Source organism: Pongo abelii, chromosome 5 (assembly GCF_028885655.2).
Source record: "Pongo abelii isolate AG06213 chromosome 5, NHGRI_mPonAbe1-v2.0_pri, whole genome shotgun sequence".
In the NCBI taxonomy this organism is placed as follows: Eukaryota; Metazoa; Chordata; class Mammalia; order Primates; family Hominidae; genus Pongo; species Pongo abelii.
The window spans coordinates 107,237,746-107,248,132 of record NC_071990.2 but is presented as its reverse complement, the minus strand read 5'-3'; positions in this window follow the sequence as shown (position 1 = coordinate 107,248,132).

Genomic DNA, 10,387 nt, shown 5'->3' with positions numbered 1-10,387 from the left:
GCTTGCTGTCTCCCACATTACATAGCCGCCCCTGGATTTCATGTGACCAACATTCCTTCCCCTGAACCCCTTGGGCAGGATAGAAACTCCCCCACTACCAGAAGCCGGGGCCTAGCCCTCATCGCGAGTCCCGCTTCCTGCCCACCTCAGGAAGCAAGGGCAGGGCAGAAGATGGAGGCCAGGGCCACAGAGTTCACCCCAGACCTCGTGTCAGATTCTGTGGGGGCAGTGTGAGCTGGGTGTGACCCAAGGCACCACTCACAGCAGCTTTACTCTGTGAAAGCACGAAACAGGGAGGGTCCTCGTAAAGGAATGGCAGGGGCTGTGGGGAAGAGGTGGGGTAGCACATATGACTGAGGCCAGGGAGGTTTCTAGTGCTGACATGACTTGGCCTCCTCATCCACAAAACTCACTTGAAACACCAGAGCTTGATGAATAACAGCGTCCCAGTCATAAGCAGAAAGAGCTCTTCCCTTTTTCTTCCGTCAGCCCTCACACATACCACTTGTGCAATCTGTTCTTATGTGAAGGTTTGCAAAATCGTCCAAGTGGAGGATGGGTCTGGGATTTCTTGGACACACATCCGTCCTGGAGGGCCAGACATCAGCCAGGGCAGCTGGAACAACCTGGACTGTCACAGTAGGAGGGGACGGGGGGGTGTCAAGGCTGCTGGGAATGGAGCCTTCTAGCACTCGGTTTCAGAGAGCAATAAATGGAGTTCTTATTTCAAATGTGCAAACCGGATTTGGTCAAACACTCTCCCTGTGAGGCGGCTGCCCTTTGAGTCTGTGGACCAGAGTGGAAATAAAGCTCCTGTCTGACAAAGGATAGGTTTCCTTTACCCTTTCTGCTAACCATTCCACTTCCTGCTGGTTTGCTGCGTTGATCCTTGGGCAGCAGCCCCAGGGGTGCTTGCTGCAGCAGAGTGAAAGTGATTGCCAGCCTGAGCTCTACAGGCTGACTTTGGGCTCTGCAGTCACGTTCTTCCCTTTGCTTATTTTCCGCTGCTGTTTGTGAGTCAAGCTCAAGGGCCACACTGAACAGGCTGCTGGAGGAAAGGAGTGAGCCAGGTCTCTTGATATCTTCTAAAGTCTCAGAAAGGAAGTACAGACCTAATTCAGTGCCCTCTCCTTTTCTCTTCAAGTGCAGGTGGTTAAAGTCCCTCTGATATGGTTTGACTATGTCCCCTAAAAAGCATGTATTGGAAAATTAATCCCCATTGCAACAGAGTTCGGGGGTGGGACCTGATGAGAGATGATCAGGCCATGAGGGCAGAGTGAATGAATTAATGCCGTTATCGTAGGAGTAGGTCGGTTATAAAAAGGGAGTTTGGCCCTCTTTTACACACACGCACACTCTCTCTCTCTCTCTTGCTGTCTCGCTCTCTCACTCTTTTGCTCTCTCGCCATGGGAAGATGTAGCCACCAGGTGCCAGCTCCTCAGTCTTGGGCTTCCTAGCCTCCAGAACTGTGAGCCAAGACATTTCTGTTGATTGTAAATCACTCAGTCTGTGGTATTCTGTTATTACAGCACAAAATGGACTAAGACATCACCCCTGGGTGCATCCCACTCATGACACAGGCAGGAAAGCAAAGATAGCTAAACTCAGGATAGGCATTTGTATTCAGAGGGTTTTGTTTTGTTTTGTTTTGTTTTTTTGCATTTTTCCACATTGCCTAGTATATAGCACTGAGAATGCATTTTAAGATTTATGGACAGTTTTGACATTTAAATAAGGTATGACCAAGGTAAAGGGAGAAAATTGTGGGAATTCTGTCAAATAGGTCCAAGGAATGCAATTTTTTTTCAAACACTATTTTTAAAGGACTCTTTTTGTAGAACCTTAGCTTTATTTGGTATCAGCCAAGTGTACCAGTCTCCTGTTTCTGATTTGAGAACAAAATGTGTACTGTTACCCATACCAAGTATCTCAGATACCTTTTCCAACCAATTTTGAAAGTTCACAGAACTGGTCTTCCTGAGTCCTTTGGCCTTAGATGTGTAGATACACAGATGATCCATTGGTGTGCAAGAAGAAAATATCTTAACTTCTATTTCTATCTGTGTTTCAACCTAAAAAACAAAGAAATTAAGCTTTACTGTTACTAATAAATATGATTAATGCTACATGTATTCACAAGTGTACACATATAAAATTTATAGATAAATATAAATATGATGGGGATATAGGCCCAATTTTAAAAATTAGATTGTATGATCAAAAATTAGTGGAGGCCAGACATGGTGGCTCATGCCTGTAATCCCAGCACTTTCAGAGGCTGAGGCAGGAGGATCACTTGAGCCCAGGAGTTTGAGACCAGGCTGAGCAACATAGCAAGACCCCATCTCTACAAAATAAAAAATTAACTGAGCATGGTGGCACGTGCCTGTAGTCCCAGCTACATAGGAGGCTGAGGTGGGAGGATCTCTTGAGCCCAGGAAATTGAGGCTGCAGTGAGCTGGTCTCGTGCCATTGTGCTCCAGCCTGGGCAATGGAGCAAGACCCTGTCTCAAAAAAAAAAAAAAAAAAAGTGTGCTAGGACTTCTGCTGCTTGGCCAATATGGAGTCATGGAGACCAAATTTACCTTCCTGCCTGAAACAACCCCTACACACACACACACACACACACACACACAAAAAAAAACCAGACAAAATATATGAAACAACAGTTTCCAAGACACTGGACATCAGGCAATGAAGAGAAGTGATCCCTAGAATCAGGAAACAATGAGGTGGCCCTTCAACTGTCCCAGCTTACTCCACTGAGTTCACACGGTTTAGTAAAGTTATATATGTCTTTTTTTCTTAATTTGAATTTTTACTAATTTGAATTTTTACTTTCCTCCTCCTTGGGGACAGTAGCCACATCTCGTTCACGGTGCATCCTCAGGACTTAGTACAGGAGTTGCTGAATAAGCATTTGTTGAATGAATAACTGAAGCTCTACAGGGAAGCCTCAGAATGGTAGGATCATAGATGAGCAGATGTTGGAGCCCAAAAGCACCTTAGAGATCATCTAGCCCAGTTTCCTCATTATACTGATGAGGAAATTGAGGTCCCAAGCAGTGCTATGACTGGCCGAAAGTCTCATGGCCCCTTAGTGGTGGAGTTTGTGGGAGTATTCCTCCCTAAAAAGCAACCCTGGAATTAAGCAAGTTGGTAAATTGCTGCGGCTCACAAAGCAGGGGCATCATAGAGTTCTAGAGGCTAAGATGGTGTGTTTAGGGACAAAAATATAGGAACCAAGAATTACTGTGGGCAAAGCCATCCAGGGTTGAAGATACAGCCAGACTCTGCTCAATTCTAGAAAGATGCTGAAAGAGCCTCCCAGGTTGAGCAGAGAGACCACAGGAAGATCATCTCAAACGTGTGCCCTGGTGGACCCAGAGACTTCTGCAGAATGTAGGAGTCCTGGGGCTCTGGAATGAAGACAAGCCTGTCCACCTGGAAACTCCAGGCCACCTTGAGAGTGATCACGGGGCTCCAAGGCCTATCCTCAGCCCATCACCATCCCGCAGAATAGCCCCGCAGGCCCTATCTCTGTCCTGGCAGTGGGGGCAAGGTGGGCCCATGAAGAGCAGCCCCACATTGCACTTTACCCTGCTGCCCAACTGTGTGGCCTGACTGTGTTCCAGGACCCCACATGGAGAAGACCCAGTCCCTAGACGATGCTTGTCCATTAGTGGAGCACCTTCAGGCCACAAGACATGTCCTGGCACAGAAGGACCTTCCTGCTCAGGATGCAAGGAGCTCCTGATACTGTGTCCTCATGAGGTTGGAACAAAAGCCTGAGGGTTGGTTTTGACTGCTCTCTGAGGTTTGGTACATCGTAAGGCAGCCCCAGCTACATCAGTTCTCTGCCAGGGTTTGTCCTGGCTTCTGCTGGGACCTAGAAGCTGGCATCAAACCCTTTTCCTTTGAGCTTCTTCTCAGTTCAAATCACTGCTTACTTCTTAAAGTCCTTGATAAAGCAGCCCACCTCTTTCTAAGCACCTTGTTGGGACCTGGAAAGTTCTAGGATATGTCAACAACTGCCCAATATTGTCTTGAGAGTTTTTAGACTTGATCTAGGCCCAGACAGGAAATGGACTTACGCCCGCCTACAGATTCCTACAACCATCACCCAAAGTACATCTATGGGATCTACGGAATGCGACCGAATGCTTGGCTCTTGTTTCAAAGCTTTGTGGTAGGCTCACCATTTGGTAAATTTTCAACAGTGACACCTGGGCTTTGCCTAACAAAATGAATGATGGAGTGAAAGTGAAGGGTGAGTTACATGTGACTTGGGGAAACTTCTTCACTTGGAATCCCCAAGAAAATTCCTTCCAGGAAGGAATCTAGCAGGAGGTTATGTATCACAAAGGGGTCTCCTAAACAGGAATTGCTGTTTGACTTACACACAGTTTGGATGTGACTCTCCTGAGGCCCAGGGTCCAGCTTGGGAAGGGGTCTCTGAATCAGCCTGACCCAGGGCTGGGCTGCAACAGGCTACACTGCACCTGTGCTGTGTTCTTCCCCAGCAGTGAATGGTTAGTTCAGGTTACGGGTGGAGCCACAGTGCAGAGCCTGCGAAAAGGCAGAGGCATATTCCTGGCAGCTAGTGACTGCAAAGTGTTTTCTATATGCTATTTAGACTGAGCAGTGGCAGAGTTATTGTTAGTCTCCATTTTATAGATGAGGAAACAAAGGCAGTGAGAGGCCAAGTAAGGTGCCTGTAGTCACAGGGTGAGTCAGCAGCTAACTTCGTGGCCCATGGGCCAGCACTTGGCACTGCCTTGGGCTCTGTGGTCTCTTGGAAAATGTTTCCTCCTTTATTCATAGCCAAGAGTTCTTTGCGAGACATTCTTCTGGGAAATCTCACCCTCATGGTAGCCCAGCAGCCAAAGCCCCTGCCTTCCTCAGTCTCCCTCCACGCCAGCTGGCAGACTTCCTGCAGGCCACGCAGCTCCCCTTGGCCTCCCATAGACTTATCTCAGCAGGACCCTCCACTCGCTCCAGCACATCCACTGAGGTGATCCCCTCTGTCGTGGGCCTCGTCCATACCAGCACCTTCCCCACACTGCGGATCAGAATCGCAGCCCTGACTCGGGGCTCCCAGATGAGTTTCCTTCCCTGCTGCTTTGCTACCCATGCCAGTCTCTGGTTCCTTCAGTGTCAGCACTTCCACCCACTCCCTGCACATCTCATCCACTCCCTGAGCCCCCTTCCTCATCTCCATTTTTTAACCGGGAAAACCCACCCCTCCATACCATCAAGTTACCTTCAGAAATTCCAGGACCCTCCCAACTTTCCAGGAACTCCTAAGCTTTCCCTTCTCTTGGACATCTTTCTAGACTCATTAAAGAAACACAGTGGCCTCCCCAGCTACCATTTGTCCAAAAGTGGATTTGTCCTCAGCTCACCAGTGCCTCACATTTATATTTAAGGCGATGTGGTGGGCAGGATTCTAAGATGGACCCAGGATTTCCTGCATCCTCCTTTGTGTATACACCCTGAGAATACCATGGATTTTATTCCCATGATTAGCTGCTATTTTATGACATTGGTGACCTTAAGAGAGAAAAAATGATCCCAATGGGCCTGATTCCATGATAAGGAGGACTTCAGTCTTATGACCACAGAGAGCTGAATTCTATCAACAGGAAAAAGCTACAAGTGGATTATTTCCTCATCACCTCCAGATAAAAACTCAGGCCAACACCTAGATTTCAACCTTGTGATGCCCTAAGCAGAGGACCCAGCCACACCGTTCCAGACTTCTGACTTAGAGAACTGTGAACTAATAAGTGGGTATTGTATGAAGCCACTAAATTGCTGGTAATTTGCAATATAGCAGAAAATGAACATAGGCGAGTATTTAATGTGTTGAAGTTTTGGATTTTTCCATGTCGATTCTGGTACCAAGTCTCAGATAAGGGGCTGCAGCTACACCAGTGTGGACTGCTAAACTGTAGACTCCTAGCAGGAGGAGCACTGGTTGCCTGGTTCACCCCGAATATAATTTAGCAGCAAGCAAAGATGAATGTGACCTTCCTGCCCTCAGGGGATTCTAATCAGGTAGTTAGACCAGCACGTAAAGAGTCTAATACAAAAGGCAGAGCAGAACGCTGAGTAAAAATCAAAAGAAGGTGGCTCGGCATGGTGGCTCACGCCTGTAATCCTAGCACTTTACGAGGCCAAGGCAGGCAGATTGCTTGAGCCCAGGAGTTTGAGACCAGCCTGGGCAACATAGCAAGACTCCTTCTCTACAAAAATTAAAACTTACCTCGGCATGGTGGCACACACCTGTAGTCCCAGCTACTTGGGAGTCTGAGGTGGGAGGATCATTAGAGCCTGGAAGCCAAGGCTGCAGTGAGCCGTGATCGTACCACTGCACTCCAGCCTGGTGACAAAGTGAGAACCTGTCTCAAAAAAAAAAAAAGAAAAAATCAGAAGAAAGGAAATCATATCCAACTGGTGAAATCAAAAACTTCACGGAAGAATTGCTATTTGACATATAAAGTCTGAGTAGTGTTTTACTGAGGGATGAAGGTAGGAAAATAAGAGCAAGTTAGGCAGTGTGCTGCTCAATTACACAGGCTGTGAGACAATCGATACATAAGGGATAGTATCAGTTAGGGTGAAAACATCTTCTGGGTCCACAGTGTGAAGGCTCTTAAATCATAGTGTTATTTGGCAAGGAATGAGGGGTCCCAGAGAGTTTGGAGGCTCGCGCAGGATAGAATCAGGGTGAACTGAATGTGTAGGATGGATTAAAGTCAGGTAGAAGAAGAGGATTATTCACAGACCCTGAGAGTAGAATAGGCAAAAATTAATCAGCACCTGCACCATGGCTCTGGCAGTGGGGACAAGAAAAGGAGGCAAATGTTGCAGTCACTGGGGAATATAGAATTTTGAGCAACAGGATAAACACAGCATCTGGCACAGGCCCATTCATTGATCCAGCCTCCCTCCAGGCATCCCATTATTGAAGATGTGTATTGTGTCTGCTATCTCCAATAATCTGTGCCAGGTACTGTCAAAAAGGCAAAAGTCACTGCATTGGCAGAGGTGGAATGACTGCGATACATGGCTAAAAACTACAGGATCTGGAGGGAGAGACATGGCACTGAACGGCAGCTGCAGGGTCTTCAGGAAAGAATGATATTGACATTGTTTAGCTTACAGGTAGCAAATTTTAAAAAGAAAAGAGCTCTGCTCATTTCTCCTCTAAACCACCAGTAAAACTTCACCTTATCCCAGTACACACACACACACACACACACACACATACACTCTTTCTCACACACACACTCTCACACTCACTCACACTCAGCTACGGCCTGCTGACTCCAGCTCAAATGACTTTCATAATGACAAACAGAGAGAAACAGTTATTCCTGCGAATGCTTCATTGAGTTGTTCTTGAAGACAACTTGGTAGCCATAAAATAGTCCTTTGGGCTATTCCTTAGACACTGGCTTCCTTTGCCTCCCTCCCTGACTGACTGCCCAAGCTATGGCTGTTCCTTCCTAATCAGGATTTTATAGGGCAAGAGGCATACAACGTCGTCTTTGTTCAACCACCACCAGACTAGTCAAGGGCAGACTAGGCCAACAGGGCTGTTCCTCCTTCCCCTTCAGTTCTGGGTAAGCACACATCTTCCACCCTTACTTTAAAGGCAGACAATTTGTTTTTATCATTTGCCAACACAGCTGAGGATGATTATTAATTAATCAAAAACACTGACTTTTAACTTCCCACGCTCTCTCCAGAGATGCTCCAGTGACAGCTTGCATCTGGACTTCAGAGCGGTTTAGATAGAAGTGGGCACCATGCAGCAAAGACTTGTTTTTTTCTGGTTTATTCTTTTTCAAACACAACTCTAGCTTAATCCCATTTAGTCAGTAAACTTGATTTTAAGGTGGTCTCATTTTGTGGGGTTTCTGTTGGTCTTTTTATACAGCTTCCTTTGAAATCAGAAATGCTGTGTCAGGATTTCACAAAAAGGAAAATAAGTTCAGAGCACATTTTCTGTTCATCAAAAGCTTGAACCAAAGCACAGCAACAGTATGTTTCCATGAATAATGAGACACCATTGTCTTCCTCTGCTTGCAAGCTTATGTTCTGGTATTACCCTCCAAATTCAAGGTCTCAGCAGTGCATACCTAACAGTTTCTGAGAGCAAGTTTGAAATGTTAAATTTGAAAGAGCTCAACAAAGAATTATCTGATTCAGTTGGCTGCCGTTTAGGCAACTGAATGTTCAACCCCTTCCAAAGATTGCATGGCTGGACAATCATCCTCACCTCTGCACTCATTTTTGTGGCCATACAGTAGTTCCCAACGCAAAAAGGGGAGGCAGAAGACGGCTCACCACAAGTTACACTTCAAAGCTGAATGGCTACTCTCTAAAGTGAGATGAGGGCCAGGTGTGGTGGCTCACGCCTGTAATCCCAACACTTTGGGAGGCCGAGGAGAGTGGTTCAACTGAGGTCAGGAGTTTGAGACCAGCCTGCCAACATGGTGAAACCTGGTCTCTACTAGAAATACAAAAAAGTTAGCCAGGCGTGGTGGCCCACACCTGTAGTCCCAGCTACTTGAGGCTGAGGCAGGAGAATCACTTGAACCCAGGAGGCGGAGGTTGCAGTGAGCCAAGATCACGCCAAGCACTCCAGCCTGGGTGACAGAGTGAGACTCTGTCTCAAAAAAAAAAAAAAAAAAAAAAAGTGTGATGGGGCATTTGGGGCTGGCTTCACCACTTGGCAGAGGCTAGAATAAAAAATCCACTGCCTTGAGGGGCTGCATGTGCTGATAAAAGAGAGCAAAACCAAACTTAGGAGGAAAGTGCACTTCCATTTAACGAGGGCCGCATCTTCAGAACAAAAAGTACTTGGAAGGAGTATGTTGTCTCCTAAATGCAGCCATCTGAACTTTGGAAAAGCGTGTTGTGAAATGTGGAGCAAGACCACAAGGCATTGTCACGCTTGGGTGTCCCATTTCTCTTCCCCATCTTTCGGTGATATATGTTCTCAGAGTCCTCCAACTTCTTCCACCTCCTGGAGCTGTTTCGCTAATGCTCAAAGCATCCAGGCTTCTGTCTCTTCTCTTTGCCCTCCTGCCACCTGTCTTTTCTTCCTTGTCATTGCTCATTAGCCTTCTCCACTGGAGGTGTGGAAGGGAAGTAAAAGGAGATAAAAACTCCGCTTGTCACAGTCCATTTGCCTCTTGTCAACAGCTCTGGTAAAAGGCCGAAGAGGAAGCTATTGGCGAAGATAAGAGTTTAGATAAGGTTTGGGGATTATCTGTAAAATTCATTTATTCATGGTTACCCTCCCAGTCACCTGAGGATAATGGGTAGTTATCTTTATCTTGCATTTTTGTAGGAAGTTAAGAGCAAAATACAGCCATTTCTAAGAGCTGGTCAAAATAACTCCATGAGATAAAACAAGTATAGTTGCCTTATACCCAGGTGACATAAAACTGGCATTAGCAGCTCAAAACAGTTAAGTATCCACTCCGTTGTTTAACTCTCTGAAGCCAACTGCCTCTGGAAATGGAGAATTTCCTCCCTCTAGTGAGGTGGGAAAAGAATTTAACTCATTCTTGGGTTTATAGGTGTCCCTGGACAGCTCTGCATTTCTTCTGAATGAGTGGGAAGAAGAAAATTGGACAGATAAGTAAGAGTCTTTGATTACAAGTGATAGAAAACAACTGAAATTAATCGAAGCCAGAAAGTTCAATTATGAGAGACCCAGCAGGTGGGTCTCCTGGGACCAAGGGTGGACGGAGGCCTGGAAGGCTCTTTCCCCACACCTGCTCTTAAAAAAAAATTCTATCCCTCCTATTCAGTCCCCTCATTCACATACCAGCAACCCCCTCAACCCCATCCTCCCTTTCCCCTCCATACACAGCATAAGGGAGACACAGCAGAACCAGAGGCCCAAATATCCGCTTTTACAGGGCCAAGCACAAAGAAACAGAGATATATCTCTTTAGAGTTTAAAATCCTCAAGAGAGTGCGTCTGATTGGCCCACCTTGAGTCAAGTATCTGCCTTTGGTCCAATCAGCTCTGACGGGAGGGTCGGACAGGGGCGGAGACATGGCGGCCTGGTCCACTAGGCGGTGCTTAGAACAAGTGGCCCAGGATGTGGTAGGATCACTCCAGGCTTGTTAAGCCAACAAAAGAAGAGATACTTGGTACCTGTTCCCCTCTTGCTCACAATCTGGAGACAAAACCTACACATGTAGGGAGACACAATTAAAACTATTTAGCATCAATTACTGTGAGAGAAAAACCCTGGTTAGAATGAACTCTTAGGGGAACACACTCTACTTTGTGGAATGAAGTGTTGCCAGATTCTAGAATCACAAATAAAGCCAATGAAGATCCTTTAAAAACAA